The sequence below is a fragment of the Acinonyx jubatus genome, chromosome E4 (genome assembly GCF_027475565.1).
Source record: "Acinonyx jubatus isolate Ajub_Pintada_27869175 chromosome E4, VMU_Ajub_asm_v1.0, whole genome shotgun sequence".
NCBI lineage: Eukaryota > Metazoa > Chordata > Mammalia > Carnivora > Felidae > Acinonyx > Acinonyx jubatus.
The window spans coordinates 42450841-42468479 of record NC_069395.1 but is presented as its reverse complement, the minus strand read 5'-3'; positions in this window follow the sequence as shown (position 1 = coordinate 42468479).

Genomic DNA, 17639 nt, shown 5'->3' with positions numbered 1-17639 from the left:
TTTGGAATGAGACACTACTTTCTGAGAAGCTACTTTCATCTTGTGGATGTTAATATTTATTATTTTTTTATTTTAGAGAGAGAGAGAGGAGAGCATGAGCAGGGGAGAGGGGCAGAGGGAGTAGAGAGAATCTTAAGCAGGCTCCATGCTCAGTGTGGAGCCCAACACCAGGCTTGATCCCATGACCCTGGGATCATGACCTGAGCTGAAATCAAGAATCAGACACTCAACTGACTAAGCCTCCCAGTGCCCCTCATCTTGTGGAGTTTTAGAACATTACCAGCAATGACCACTCATCTTAGATTGTATTTTTTCAACCACAGGGATATAATATACTTCACATTTCTTACGTCTTCCATTAGGTGCCAGTTCTTTGAGGCATCTATATTTGCTTCTGAGTTCACCACAGTGCCAAATACTTACAGGTACTGTAATTGTGCTCTTTCTGCACTGATTACTTCTGTTGGCACCAAGATAGAAATACAAAGGTAAAATATCAGGAAGAATTCTGAGGAAAAAGAGAAGAGTGGGGGACAAAGGAGATCTTAAAGAAATGGCTGAAACTGTATTTCATGAAGCAAGCAATGGGGTGGAGAGCTGTCATAAATACCAAATACCACTAGGAGAGAGATCCCAACAGAGCAAGGTAAATACAAAGCCCAAGGGTCAGTCACTGCTGAAATAAATGAACAGGAAGTTAGGACTTAGAAGCTAAGATGTAGAATGATCAATTCAATCAATGCCCAAGCACAGAAGTTATAGATATGTTTGAAGATCTGAGTCCAGAAGGCTTCTAGGAAGATGTTTTTGTTCACCCAGAATGAGCCTGGCATATAACAATTTTATCTATTCAAGCTCTTATTATTATTATTATTATTATTATTATTCTGCTTGATGGAAGGGGGACCAGAGCTGGAATGTCTTATGTGATCGCCCATTACATTACTCAAGGAAGCACAGGGAACAGAAGAGACTTCCCAGGAATAGACTCCTTCCCCTAACTGGTTCTTCTTCACTGACAGAGAGTAAAGAATTAGGGTGGATCTCTGTGGCTCTTTCAAGGCTTGAGGAATGTGTGAAGTATGCTCAGGTGCAGTGTGGGGTAGTAATTGTCAACACTTAGAAGGCTGCAGCACATACCCTAAGTATGCACGTGTCAGTTTATATGGGTCAGCCGCAGATTCCAGCCTGAATTCAAGAGAATTGCCTGAGAATTCTCAGCCCTTGCATTTCCTGACCTCTGGCACTCTTCACCAGGTCCAACCCCAACTTAATCACCTTGACCTCTATTTTATCTCTGTAGGCCTGTCTGTATATATATCCTATCTTATAATTTGGTCCTAGCTTGACTCTGAATTTCTAGTTCATCCCTTTGGCTCCCAGCTTCCCCCTTTGCCTCCCACAGGAAATGCCCACTCTAGGCTCAGTCTTGAGGAATCTCATCTGGCCACAGCCATTCAGTTGGCTATACTGACATTCAGGAGCTGGGGTGAGAAAGCCAACATTTTGTCTAAAATCTATACCTATGAGGGACTCTCCCTGGTTCTATAGCAAGATGAACTTACCCATTCATATGTCCTACTTTCAGTTTACAGAAAATAGGATACTATGAAAAAACAGAGTATTTCAGAAGCAACACCCCACACCATTGGTTCAATTACCAAAAGATATGAAGGAATGTTAACATTACCTATAAGCTTCATGGACTTTTACTCACCATGCCACTTTCTCTCTGGGTGTACCAAATAAGTGTGCCACTTCTTCGGAAGTTGGTCTGGGCAATGGAAGACTTGCCACACAGACAAAAAAGAAAAAAAAGTATATTTCTAAAAAAAATATATATGTATATATATGTATATATATGGAAAAGCTACTTGACATGCAGAAAATACATATATTTATAAAATTTATTATATGTATTATACACTTACATATATTATATACATATATACATATATACATATGTATATTATATACCTACACATATATTATATATATATACACATAGCAAAGCTACATACAGAGTTTATGCCAAGAGCCTTTGTCCCTACCAGAGGACATACTTACTTTCTGAAGCTGTGGCTGTTGCCCTTCACAACTACAGCATGTGAGCTTCCAGAAGGTTTCTTGTACCCTCAACTTTCCCCTGGGAAAATTAAGTTGTCTTCCTCATAAGAGTTAGTGGGAACATACCTAAGTGACTTAGCCTCCCTAAGCCATAGATTCTTCATCAGTATAATGGAGATAAGAGTACCTACTTGAGAACTGTGAGAATTAAGTGACCTAATGGACGTACAAAGGTTAGGATGTAGCTGGCACATAATGAGCACTCAGTCTAGGTTAGCTGTTGTTGCCCTGCTCCTTCAGGGTAAACTGCACAGGCCCTTTTCCTGTCAACACTTCTCAAGAAAGTGGTGGATGGTGTCTGCTCCCACATCCCCATGAGATATCCTCTACTGAGGTTTTGGAGCATAGTACATTCAGATTTTCTATTGGTGGCTTTTCTGTAAAGAGGCACTGGTGTTTGGTGAAGGGATATGTGAAGTGAACCCAAAGTGGAACTCCTGCCTCAGCCTAGAAGGAAAGTAGATACTTGTCCACTGATCAGTGGGGAGACTTGCATGTTTCTAGGGAAGTGAGGTTGGCATGTTATTGTTATAAAATCTTCTGAGTGGATCGGGATGGTATCTTGTGGAGAACAGGACTCTTCTAGTTGGGTGTTAGACCTCATTCTGACCCTAAAATACTTTACCTTAGAAAACACACTGATAATTCGCTGCCTTTTCTTTCTTTCTCTCTCTCTCTCTTTCTTTCTTTCTTTCTTTCTTTCTTTCTTTCTTTCTTTCTTAATCATTTGAAAATTGGGCATTAAAATAGATAAGCTCAAAGTCCCTTTCAGGTCTAACATTCTAGAATTATGTAATTTGTGAATCACAATGGTTTAGGAAAACCATAAGGAAATAGGTCTCTCCTCCTTGTGGGATGCACTCATAATTTCTGAACATCTTATTAAAGATTAGAGGGGAAAAAACCTAACGGGCCCATCTGGCTATTTTAAGGGCCCATTAACATAACTTCATAAGACATTGTGTTACTGACTCTCATAATTCTGCAGCTCCAAGTTCAAGAAAGTTCTCATACTGTGCTGTGTTAACATTGAAAAGTGGGGGTGAAGGAGAAAAACGAGTATATGCCCACATCTCAGTACACTGTACCCAACTCTGCAGTCACCTTGCATGGTGTCTGGGCCAAAGATTGATGAGATGAATGTGACTCAGATGAATACCTTTCCAGCATGTATCCTGTGTAGCCCACTAGAGACTACCCAACTACCTATCAAGGATAGAGTAGATAAACAAATAGTGAACTATACATGATTAAATTCTATTAACGACAAAGAATGAACTACTGTGCATGTGACAATATGAATAAACATTACAAACATGGTATTGATCAGAAGTCATATACAAAAAAGAATATATATAAAAGAATATATACTGTATGATTCCATTCATAAAGTTTTGAAAAAGGAAAATCTTCATTTATGATATTAGATATTAGGATAGTAGTTACTTTTGAAGAAGAGGGTAGAGATTAGGAGGGGGAGTGAGGGAGGCTACTTAAGTATTTATAATATTCTATTTCTTTCTTTTTAAAGATCTTTTTTGTTGTTTATTTGTTTTGAGAGAGAGAGGAGAGAATGCACATGAGCAGGGGAGGGACCGAGGGGGGGGGGTGGAGAGATAGAGAGAGAGAGAGAGAGAGAGAGAGAATCCCAAACAGGCTCTGCACCTTCAGTGCAGAAGCTGATGTGGGGCTTGAACCCACAAACCATGAGCTCATGACATGAGCTGAAACAAAGTGACACTTAACCAACTGAGCCACCCAGGTACTCCTAGAATACTCTATTTCTTGATTGGGGAAGTAGTTACATGGGTGTGTGTACTTCATGAAAATCCATCAAGTTGTATACTTAAAATAGTTTGTAACATTAAGGAACATTTTTAAGTTGGAGTTCCACCCACAACAAATGATAAGATACACTGAAGGAATGGAATACACACAATTTCTGTAACTTCCTGAGATTTATTTTGCATAGAATTTGCACGCTCTCTGAGACTAAAGTGATGGATGAGATTTTGGCAAAATTGAGAGGGAGCAGGAGGAATAGAGACAGAAGCATGAGAAAAGCATAAAAGTGAGCAAATACACATCATGTTCAGTGACAAGTGAGAGGTGAAGTATCATGGGAAAGGTGGCTGAGAGGGACTTTGGGGCCATACTGTGGAAGGTTTTGAATAAAAGGCAGGGTTTGTTCTTCATCTCACAGGTCCTAGAAAGCCAGTGTGAGTTTTGAACAGGGAAGTAATATTCACTTACCCCAGTTCTTTATCATTTTAATAGGGTGAGGTGTGGGGAAGGTACCTGAACTTATTCAGAAATGTTTTTATCCTAGGCTGATGGGTACACATCCCCACCCCACCCCCACACATGTGCACATACAATGTATTTATTTATAAAATGAATATTTCCCCCCACAACAATCCAAGGAAGGGGGTCATTCTTATCTCACAAATGAGGAAATTGATGCTTAGAAAAGCTAAGTAACTTGTGAGAGGACCACAGAAATGGCCTTCTGCCCACAGTGGGACAACTTTGTTTTTCTTGTTTTTTGTTTTGTTTTTTGTTTTGTTTTTTTTTTTTTTTTAGAGTGATCCCAGGGAACAGAGCATAGAGGGACTCAGCAAGTGATTTATTCATTGGAAGTGGGAGGTGTGAATAGGGAGAGGAAACAAAGAAAGCTTCAGAAGCATTCTGCAGAGGCCACTTTGCAGGGCAAGTGGCTGGCATGGTTTCCATGGTAACAGGTACCCACCCTGCCACAAAACCTCAATCTCCTCTTGGCCAGAGAAACTGATTTGATGATTTGACTCAAGCTGTGGAGTCAGCCACTCAATCCTGTGTCAGCTCGGGGCACTGCCTCTAGAAAAATACTTTTTATTTTAGCAGGTCATTATTAATGATTATTCTTTCTTGTCTCAGAAGTGTTCTTCTCAGTGATATGCTGGGTGAATGAGTGCTTTTTGAAATTTTCCGTCTCCTTCATAGCTTTCAGATTTGGCTCTTGTGAAAGAGTTGAGAAGGTGGAAAATTCCCTTTACTCATACTGAGGTCTGTATCACTGATTGTCTTTCTATATGTGAATCTATGATGTGCCATTTTCTCATTAACATCCAATAGTGGTTTTGAAGTCAGGTGATGGTTTTGGTTCAGTTCTAGACCCACCCCTTCCTACTTCTATAATTTGAAGCAAGTTAATCTCCCAGATTCTCAGTTTTCTTATCTTTCTTTATTATGGGATATGATACCAGTACTTGCTTCATAATGAGAAATTGGTTATAAAGTGCTTAACATACAGCCAAAAGCTAAATATATGCTTATCAATCACATATCTAGACTGTTTTCTGGCTTTTCCATTACTTAACAGAGAATTTCTTCGTAATTTTTAACACCTATTATTCAAATGAGTTGGAAAATGGGGTGTTTCAAGCGATTGAATATTATGAGTAACTGAGTTGATGCACACACACACACACACACACACACACACACTCAACATACAAGACCTAGAATATTTAGAGAATAAGATTCATAATTGTATGCAAGAGGCAACAGTATTGCAAAGCACTTAAAATGCAGAATTTGAATTCAATCGGCTAACTCCAGAGACCCTACTTTAAACTTCCAAAGATATGGACATAAATGGCTTCTGTGTGCACCCATTTTAGAAATACGTAAGCCGTGGCATTCCTTTTTATCTACAAGTTTATTACACCTGAAAACACAGACCCTCATTTTGTGGCCATGAGAAAATCATTTAACCTTTCAAGATGAATTTCTCCGAACTGTAAAATGGAGACAATCTTAATACCTCCTTTCTACAGTTATTCTGAAGTTTAAATGAGACTGTAAATGAAAAAGGACTTAGCATACCATATACACTCATTAAATGTCAGCATAATGTATTCTTTTAGTGCCCCACCTGGATCCTCTTTACAGACAATGTGCCCACCCCCTAGCTGCCGCCTGTGTTGACTGGTAATATTTCACAGCTGCCCCCACTCCTGAAAATAGCCCTCCTCAGCCAAACAGCAGTCTTCTTGCCCAGGAGGCAACACCCCCTACTGCCCAGGGCAGGTCTCAGCCAATGGCAACAGGCTTCATGGCATAAAAGGCTGGCCTCTTTGCCTCAAGGTGGGATTACTTTGTGGTGCGATTTCAGTCCCTCTGTAGAATTAAACTGAAACTAGTCTTCAGCAAACAAGAGGTACCAGTCTCTTGTTTAAGCTTTCTACCTCTGTCCTACTATGCTTTTACACCTCTTATCCTGAGAGCACTTTCCCAGTCACTTAAAAGAAACTTAATCTCAGTCCTGGCTACTCAGGAACCCAACTGAAGACAACTGACATCAGAAATGGTTTTAGGAAGCCAATCCCAGGAATGGAATTCTGGGGTTGGCTCCCTTGCTGGCTGGAGGGCAATGAGCACCCCACAGCTGAAGGTAGGTGAAGAATTGATCTTCCCTGTTATGCTACACAGTATGATTGCTAAGATTTTCATCTGTAATGAGCTGGGATGGGATTCAGGTGGAAGGAGATGTGCTAATTGGTGCAATGTCTCTCCTCGCGAGGCATGAGAAAATAATGACCATAAGGTCTCTGGAACTGGATGGGTAGTTGAAGAAAGGAAATTACACACTCAGATTTATTGGTCAAAAATTTAAAGTAAACCATGAGTTAGAAGGCCTTAATTCCTGTAGTTGGGATGGAGTTGGGGCAAAAAAAAGCTGAAGATTGGGCACAGGACCTAATTGCAATAGTGCAAACTTTGAAAAGACTGAGTTTTCAGCCTCGGCAAGTTTTTTAACCCAACAATGGGGACTTAATGGGGAGACAGTGTAATCCTGAGACTTGGGAGGGAGATGTCCTCGTAGATGCATTTTGAACTTTGATTCTTCTAAACACTTTGATTCTGCAGAAGTGGCCTATTTCTCATTATCAAAGATAGAGCCTCCTACCCCCACTTTGCTTGAAGACTACAAAGAGACTTCAAATAAGGCCTTATAAAATGGTGCAGGGTCCTTTTCAGGATATGCTCCCAATTACCCTCCTGGACATCAGACTCCTAACTAACATCAAATCTCAGCATAGCTTGGTCAGAAAAGTGCTGGGCTAGCCAAGGGAGAGATGATATTATATATTGAAAGGGCCTCAGGACCTAATGAAAATTTATTGGCAGAAGCTGGGAGAGTGTGTCTAAGAGAGGACCCTGAGGATGCTTGACCGAGGGGGAACAGAATATAAAATTGCTTAAGGGAAAGTTTGTGGATATGGGAGCACTTCATCACAGCCATAAATCAATACCCTATCAAGAGCCTAGAAGTTGACTCCAAATTGTTGCGTTATCTTTCAGAAGATTGGAAAAAGCAATGACCTCCACAAAGGGTAGTAAAAATATAAGAACTGCTGTAGCAAATGATGGAGGAAAAATTGGAAAGCTCAGAGAAGGTGGGTATGTTGATTTGGATCTGCTATATAAGATCAGAAAACCCACTAGCTGCCCAAATTCTCAGGAGGGACCAGAGGTCACTCCGTTTAGTGAGGCAATAAGGAATATACTGGTGAGGGGGACGTCAATAAATTTGAGAATCTCAGTAGTAGCTGTCTTTTGTAGGTTAGAACTGATGGTCACATATCTGGACTCCCTCATAGCAATGGGATCGGATTCTGGAAAAAGCAGAGGCCAGATGGCAGCCCTTAACTGTTGGAAGCCAGGGTGACTATAATAAGCATAAGGTCAGAATGGTAGCCAGAGACTATAAGAGACTCACTTCAGATTTAAGGACACAGGCAGGCTCAAAGTGAAGGGATGGAAAAATATATTCCATGCAGGTATAAACTAAGAGAAAGAAGGGGTGGCTGTACTTATTTCAGAAAAAATAGAATTTAAGTAAAAAATGCTAATAAGCAAAGAAGGTCATTATATAATGATAAAGGGGCCAACTCATCAAGAAGATAAAACAATTGCACCTTCCAATTGTGCAATAGAGTGGTATTAACTGTAGTCACCATGTTTTACATTAGATCCTTAGACTTTGTCTTATAGCTAAAATTTTGTGCCCTTTTACCAACCTTTCCCTATTTCCCCCCAGTTTCTAGCAACAACTCTGTTTTAATGAGTTTGCTTTTTTTTTTTTTTTTTTTTGCTCCATACCTAACTGATACCACTGGACATTTTTTCTCTGCCTTATTTCACTTAGTATAATACCCTCAAGTTCTATTTATGTTGGAAACATAATTGTTTCAAGTGGCAGGATTTCCTTCTTTCTCATGGCTGAATAATATTCCACTGTGTATGTATGTTGTGTGTACATACACACACTGAATCTTCTTTATTAATTTATCTACCAATGGATGCTTGGGTTGTTTCCATACCTTGACTATTGTGAATAATGCTGAAATGAACATGGGTACAAATATCTTTCATATCCTGCTTTCATTTCTTTTGAATATATATCCAGAAGAGGGATTGGTGAATCAAGATGGCGTTTTATTTTTAATTTTTGAGGAAACTTTTGTTGTTTATCATAGTGGCCACACCAGTATACATTCTTATCTGCTGTATACAAGGATTCTTTTTTCTCTACATCCTCAACATCACTTGTTATCTTCTGTCTTTTTGATGATAGCCATTCTAACAGATGGGAGGTGGTATCTCATTGTGATTTTGATTTGCGTTTCCCTGATGAATAGTGATGTTGCGCACCTTTCTATGTACCTGTTGGTCATTTATATGTCCTTATGAGAAAAATGTCTATTGAGATCCTCTGCCCATTTTTTAATTAAATATAATTTATTGTCAAATTGGTTTCCATACAACACCCATGCTCATCCCAACAGGTGCCCTCCTCAGTGCCCATCACCTACTTTCCCCTCTCCCCCACCCCCATCAACCCTCCGTTTATTCTCAGTATTTAAGAGTCTCTTATGGTTTGCCTCCCTCCCTCTGTGTAACTTCTTTTCCCCCCTTCCCCTCCCCCATGGTCTTCTGTTAAGTTTTTCAGGATCCACATATGAGTGAAAACATATTCTCTGTCCATTTTTTAAAATTGGATTGTTCAGTTTTGTTTTTTGCTTGTGCTATGAATTATATAAACTATTTATACATGTTTTTATATTAACCTCTTATATTTTATGTGATTTGCAAATATTTTCCCCAGTTCTGTAGGTTGCCTTTTCATTTTGCTGATGGCTTCCTTTGCAGTACAGAAGCTTTTGACTTTGTAGTCCCACTTGTCTATTTTTGCTTTTGTTGCCTTTGCTTTGGGTGTCAAATCCAAAAAATCATCAGCAAGACTGAGGTCAAGGAACTTACTGCCTATGTTTTCTTCTGGGAGTTTTATGGTTCTAGATCTTACATTCAAGTCTTTGTTTTGAGTTAATTTTTGTGTATAGTGTAAGATGGTGGTGCATGTGGCTGTCCAGTTTTCTCATCACCTTTTATTGAAGAGTCTTTAATTACCCCTTTGTATATCCTTGACTCCTTTGTTGTAAATTAACTGACCATAAAAGTGTGGGTTTATTTCTGGGTTCCTTATTCCATTGATCTGTGTCTGTTTTTATGCTAACAATACCATAGTGTTTTGGTTACTGTTGTTTTGTAATATAGCTTGAAATCAGAAAGTATGATGCTTGCAGCTTTGTTTTATTTTCTCAAGATTTCTTTATCTATTTGGGGTCTTTTGGGGTTCAATACTAATTTTAGGAATGTACTATTTCTAATTCCATTGGAATTTTGATAGGATAGATTTACATATAAGAATTTGTGAAATATGAGACATTGGTGGACCATATGCAGACCACATTCTGTATAGTGGTGGTGTTGAGATGGGCTAACAATTGGTAGGGGTGCTGAGATGACTTAGCAACTAAACTGTTGGAGGGCAGGGATCTCTTCTATACATCTTGACCCTCCAGTGCTGCAACACAGGCACTAGTTAAATAAATATTGAACATATTTTATTATGGACTTACTAAAAATTAATCATAGTAAAACAACATGAAGTTAGGTCGTTATCAACTTTCTGTATCAAGATGTGCTTATGATTAATAAGGAAAAGATCAATAGATTTGATTGCATAAAGATTTTTTAAACTTTGATATATTAAAAAACAAACTAAAAGGCAAGTATCAAAGGGTTAATATAGAGAAGTCCTGCAAAGTATTAAGAACTAAGCATTAGATAAATAAGTGGTTTTTGGAGTGATAATTCACTAAAATGAAATCATTGTAAACAAATATATGGAAAGATATATACAAAGGCATTTACTTCCTCTAAGTTAGCAAAATAAAATTCCCATGGGAATCTGTAATGCTAGTGAACTATGGCTAGACAAGTATGGGCATGTATATCTGGATGCATTATATAAATTGGTGTAATTGTGGAAGTCGGTTTTTGTAAAATCTACTAAGAGTCCTGAACATATAAATTAAGGTTTGGTCCCATTTTTACAGTTTTGGAAAAAATTTTAAGGAAACATCCATCCTATGAAAATAATCCAAAATTTAAATTAAAATTTAGACATTAAGATATTCACAAGAGTCTTATAACAAGATTGGAAACAACATTAAAGTCAATAGTAAAAGAGTTAAGTAAGATATGGTATCTGTTCTGTAGAATATTTGTAACCATTCAGTGTAGTAGCTGTGAAGATAATCCAGTGTCATGCAAATAGAGTTATTGCATAATGAACCAAGCAGGCTCTGTGAGGTGCTTGCCAGTCATATTGTTCCTTTCTGTCAAACCAAATGCCAGCCATGCCTCCTTGGGCTTTTATTTTGCCCGCAAATTGTTGAATATTACAGCACTCCTGACCACAACTTTTTGCACAAAGGATAAATGCCCATGTCAGTGGGCTCTTTTAATCTGGAAAGTAGCAGGTTTTAGTTTGTGGATGATTTCTGTTATTACTTCACAGAAAAATTCCATTGCTTTTCTTTGTACTTTTTAAGGCATTCCTAATAATTGGATGTATGTTGGATAATAATTGGATAAGTGTTTTGGACATTTTAAACTTTTTATCTATGTCTTTTATTATTTATGTATGTATGTATGTATTTATTATATATAATTTATTGTCAAATTGGTTTCCATACAACACCCAACGTTCTCTAAATTCATCCCAACAGGTGCCCTCCTCAATGCCCATCACCCACTTTCCCCTCTCCCCCACCCCCATCAACCCTGTTTGTTCTCAGTATTGAAGAGTCTCTTATGGTTTGCCTCCTTCCCTGTCTGTAATTTTTTCCCCCTTCCCCTCCCCCATGGTCTTCTGCTAAGTTTCTCAGGATCCACATATGAGTGAAAACATATGGTATCTGTCTTTCTCTGCCTGACTTATTTCACTTAGCATAATACTCTCCAGTTCCATCCATGTTGCTACAAATGGCCAGATTTCATTCTTTCTCATTGCCAAGTTGTATTCCATTGTATATATAAACCACATCTTCTTTATCCATTTGTCTGTTGATAGACATTTAGGATCTTTCCATAATTTGGCTATTGTTGAAAGTGCTGCTTATCTAGGTCTTTAAAAAAATAATTTCATGATAGAGTTCCTCAACTTTATCCTCTAAATTATCTAGAATTTTTCATTTCAGCTACCCTATTCTGAAAAGCTCTTTCTTGATAGTTCCTGTTGCAGGGATATTAGGCTCAACAAATATTCCACGTGCTTCTCTTTCCCAGCTTCACTTAGACTTGAACTAGCGTTCTGGCTAATGGTGTGTGAGCAGGGTGTCATAGGTCATTCCGAGACTGAGGCAGTTAAAAGCTACTGTGCCTCAGTCCATCCCTCTCCTCCTGATGTGGTGTTCTTATAAGCTACATGCGATGATGGTGGTGCCATAAAATGAAGGGAGACTGGATCTCTGAGTTGCAGATAAATAACAACAATTTCTAAGTGCTTTGGACTTGGTATAATAAGTGAGTGATAAACTTGGTTGTCCTAAGTCCTTGAAAACTGAGCATGTGTTGCTACAGTAGAGCTTACTGCATTTTAACGAGTACAGTTCCCTTCCCACAGTACTCTGTCTTGTTTCATGAATGCAGGGGTGCTCTTGTTTTCTCCTCTCTCAGGATACTGTAAATAATTCTTCTGTTCTTTGTAGTGTTTTTTCCTTTTCTGACTCATTTTTCTCATTTGTTGTTCCTCTTTTTGATGTTAGAAGTTCTCTTAAATGCCTTATCATTTTTTGACCATTCAAACAGAGGGGTGCTGGAGGGGCGATGGGCTAAATGGGTAAGAGGCATTAAGGAATCTACTCCTGAAATCATTGTTGCCCTATATGCTAACTAACTTGGATGTAAATTTTAAAAAACAAATTAATTAAAACAAGGTACTAAAAATTTGGTAAGAAGTTTTATATGCATGTATGGGTCTTATAGGCTGTTGGATTTCACCATGATAGAATTAGGAGCTCTGTATTGAGAGAACCACATGTGTCCATATATGAAAATCTTTGGGACTATTCAATATCCCAATGGAAGTATCTTCCAGTATTTTGTCTGGAAAGTGGGATGATACACATGTGTGTGTTCTATAAGCAAGACCCGGAAAGGAAATTGAGACTCCTGTTGTTCAAATGCAAACTTTCTCTAAATTTTCCTGTTTTCAGTGACTGGGGTTTCCATGTTTGGAATCCCTCCTATTCAGTTTTGCTAGAGCATCAACTTCTGATCTCTCTCAGAGGTTGGTTATCTGGCTATCTAGTTTTGGAAAGGGGACCTGGGAGGATCCAACTGCTCCTTCTATAGCTTCCAACCCAGCCCCTTATTTTCAGTCCTCTGCCTCACCTTCATCTTTAGTAACGCCTGGGTCTCCAAATGCTAAGCCTTTCTAGGAACCTACTAGGCAGGTTACCTTTTGCTCTGCAGGCATGTGGGCTGGCACTTACTCCACTCTGCAAAGTCTGTCGCTGCAACTCCATCTGGTATTTGGACTCAGGAGAAATGATCTCTTCCAAAACTGCCAAATCATATTATCTATAGTTTCCTTCTAAGTTCTCTTGTTCCTTGTGGATTTATATATTTTTATTCCTTCACTATGACTTTATTGTGTTAAGGGACAGAAGAGTTTTTGTTTAAGTAGATGGAGACATATTGCTTTTATAACAGAAGAATCTGAAATAATGAAAGGGAAATGCCAACACTCCCTCCCTCCCTCCCTCCCTCCAATATCTTCCAAGATCTCAGGGTTATGTAGGTGCTTGTGCAGTTCTTGGAATGTTAAGGTTTCGTAATTCAATTTCACAAAAATTTATTGATGAAAAAAACTACACTGAAACCTTTTTCCAGAAGTGTTTCCTGGAAATTGGCACAAATAGTACAAGCAGAAATTAATATTTTAGCTTTTTATTGCTTTATCCTTCGCTTATTTCTCTAAGCAAAACTGCAAACATGAAAAAATGGACTTTTTTTTGGAGAAAGAAATGGATATAAAAGTTATTTGGATTGACTGTATAACCTCAGACATATTTCATAAGTGTTGCTCAGTTTTTATTGTATGTTTTGTTGGTTCTTTTAAAGTTCCTGTTTCATCAGGTTAGTTTTCCTCCTCATTTCCAACAGTGAGCTATCAGCTGCTTATTTCCCTGATTCATCCTCCCTCCCTTCCCCCTATAGTATATCACTGTAAAAATATAAAGTCTCTCTCTATCTTACACTTCTTGAGAATCCATCCTCAGGAAAAATCCAAAATTTAAGAATCATTAAGAGCTGCATGACAGTCTTATTTGTAACAACAAGAAAATGAAAATAGCCCCTGCCTCCACCCACAATACACCCACACCCACCCATGCACAGCTCCTCCCCCCACACCTTCCCCAGTCAGATACTCTTCAAGACACAAGGAAGAGGCCAGCTGTAGAGAAGAGCACAGAGAGTTCATCTTTCATAACAGGAAGAAGGCAGCATGTATGGGTACAGATGGTTGAAGGTGGGTAGATGAGGTAGTGTGAGTTTGTGGAAACTCTTCTAATTTGCTCCAAATTTTGTCAGGAAAGTAAGAAGCAAGGTCCTCTCCTGAGAGTGAGTATGGGGGCAGAGGTGTTGGACATGTGAGGAGAAAGGAGAAGGTATGAACTGAATCCTCTCATAGGGTGGGAGGGGGAACATATTGGGGGAATCCAGGGTGGCTGCTGGGAAGCCTGAAGGACCCCCTTGAGGTTAGGGGCACAAATCTAATGTAGATAAATCAACACCCTTGTGTGTGTGTTTCTAGCCACTTCCAGCTGCACTGAGTTCATAGGCCAGTGTGGGATTTCAAAATAATCAAATTTGAGTTTAGCCAAGTAAGTACAATGAGATGAGGGGTATAGGAAGTCACACACACACACACACACACACACACACACACACACACACACACAGAAATTACTAAGGATTGACTATAGAATGCTAGCTGGCTAAGGAGGAAAGGGGGTGGGGACATGAAGGGACGAGGGCAGTTAAAAGATAGCAGAATCACGGATTACAGGTCCAGGTGGGATCAGAGGAGCTTTTGCATCTGGGGCTCTAGAGGGAGCTAGCTGAAGGAGAGGGTGGCATGGGGTTGGTATGGTGGAATTGTTGCAATGATTTGTTATGACAAGGCTATGTGACTGACATATAACATGGGAGTGAGATCTTGAGGGAGGGTGGAGGACAAGATGATCAAAATAGAAGCATTTAGTGAACTGAGTGGCCAGGATGCATGAAGTTTCATTTTCTTGCGTGTTAAACTCAGCAAAAATTAAGACCAAAGTAACGCTGTAGAAAATGACAAGGAGCCCAACGTCATTAAGTTATAGCTATCGTGAGGGGTAGTGGGTGATCTAGTCTGATGACATGTGATTCCACACTGGAATATTTTGGGAGGAGAGAGGGAGAATGGTCTGAAAGTAGCAGTGAAGAACAAGGAGGACCTTATCCTGCATTCAAGTCCAGATGTCTGAGGGCTGTGGGAGGAAACACAGCCCCTCCTTTCCTGGACTTGTTTGTCCTTGTTGGGCGGGGTGGGGGGGGGGAAACCAAGCTTTCTTTAGAGGAAGCATGTGACAGGACTGCTTAGAGAAGAGGATGGGGACATAGGGGTTTTTTGCTGATGATAGGCCATGAGTTTAAGAGTGCACAGCAGATAGTTTGGGGAATTTGGAAAGAGTGGGATCTAGGAAAAGAACTGGAGTTACAGAGTCATATAGGGATGAAAGATGGGAAATGAGAGGTGACCTGGGAGTCTGAGGCTTCTTGTGATGACTGACACCAGGGGGATTGAAGCCATAAGGAGACTGGTTTGGGTGGACCAAAAGCAGTTGTTTAATTTTTTTAAAAACTTCAGTGAGATCTTTGACCTATTAAAAACTGTATATTTAAAATGTACATTTACCCCAGTTTTATTCAGATAGGATTGACCTGTAGTTTTGTAAGTGTAAGGGGAGCAATGTGTTGATTTGATGCACTTATATATTGCAAAATGATTACCACCATCGTGTTAGCTAACACCTCCATCACCTCCCATAATTGCCATTTCTTTTTGACAGTGAGGACATTTAAGATCTATTCTCTTAGCAACTTTCAAATTAACTATAGTCACCATGCTGTACATTCAATCCCCAGAACTTGTTTTATTATTGGAGGTTTGTACCGTTTGTCCAAGGTCTCCTCATTTCCCTCACCCATAATGTTTTGACATATATAAACCTTGTGAAAAGATCACCACGATCAAGGTAAGTAACTTACCCATCACTTCTTCATAGTTATCATTTTGTGTGTGCGTGTGTAGTCCAAAGACTTAATCTAAGATCTCTCAATAGATTTCAAGCACACAATTCAGTTTTGTTGACCATCTGCCCCACGCTGTGCAGTAGCTCTCCAGAACTCATTCAACTTGCATAACTGAAACTTTGTACTCTTTGACTGTCTCCTCATTTTCTCTCCTCCTCCCACCCCCACTCTCTGCCAACCAGTATTCTACTTTCTGCTGCTATAATTTTAATTATTTTAGATTCCGTATATAAGTGAGATCATGCAGTATTTCTGGGCCTAGATTATTTCATTTAGTATAATGCCTGCGCGTTCCGTCCATGTTGTCACAAATGACGGGATCTCCTTTTTTTCTCGTGGCTGAATAATATTCCATTGTACATCTGTACTACATCTTTATTCATCTGTTGGTAGACATTTAGGTTGTTTCCATATCTGGCTATTGTGAATAATACTGCAATGAACACAGGGGTACAAAAACTCTTTGAGATCTGGATTTCATTTCCTTTGGATATGTGCTGAGAAATGGGATTGCTGGATCATGTGTTACTTCTATTTTTAATTTTGAGGAACCTCTATACTGTTTTTCCATCATGGCCATATCAATTTATTTTCCCACCAGTAGTACACAAGTTTCCCTCTCTTCACATTCTCACCAACCCTTGTATTTTTGGTAATAGACCTCCTGACGTGTGTGAGGTGATATCTCATTGTGGTTTTGATTTGCATTTCTCTGACCGTTGGTGATGTTGAGCACCTTTTCATGTACTGTTGGCCATTGGTCTTCTTTTGAGAAATGTCTATTCAGATCCTTTGCCTATTTTTAAAAATCGGGTTATTTGGTTTTCTGCTATGAGTGGTGTGAGTTCCCTATATATTTTGGGTATGGATCTCTCAAGACAGATGTTGGTGAGAGGTTGTGAATGTCAGTCTGTGAGCATTTGGGTATATGGAGGCATGAGTATCTGGGGCTCTATTTTGGTCCTCATCTGTGGCCATTAGGACATCCAAAGTCCTAGTGCTAGTGCAGAGATAAATCTTATCCTTCTTAAGGAGAGATGGCCCTGCTTCAAAAGTGTGAGGTTTCCTCTCTTACCCTATTAATGGAGGGGGGAATATCTGGGGAAACTGGGAATGAGTTCAAGCATGCAATATCCCCTTGATGTCCAAGGGAGGTGTGTTCCATTCCATTTTATATGCCTGGTGAAGATCCTGGCTTATAGTAAGTACTCTAAGAAATGCTTGCAGACCTGAGGAGGTAGGTGGCCAGAAAAAAAATGGATGTAGTGCTTAGGAAAGTGCTTGCTCAGAAAAATAATTATTTTAAAGTCATCAGCATTTGGGTGGTGATTAATATATCCCAGGATGATAAGATGGAATATGAATTTTTAAAGGGTGCAATGGAACTCTGGGTGGGAGAGGGGGACACAACCTTTTTTAAAAGGCCATAAAATAAAGACTCTGGAATAGTAGTGTAGCAGCTGGAGTTGGAAGTGATCCCTGTCTCAAAGAGAAGAGGGAGTGATCTTAGTGGCAATGTCACTGAGAGAGTAAAAAGAGGCTGAACAGAGTTCTCTGGATCTGACCATTCTGAAGGTCCTTGGTGATCCAAGCAAGGGAACTTTCATGGAGGTCTGAGGCAGAGCCAGTGGGAAGGGACCTGGGGACTGGTTGGGCATTGAGGCAGTGGACGAAATTCAGATAATTGTATCAAGACGTTTACCTTGGAAAAGAAAAAATAGAGCAGTAGGAAACACAAGTCCTATGAAAGTAAGTTT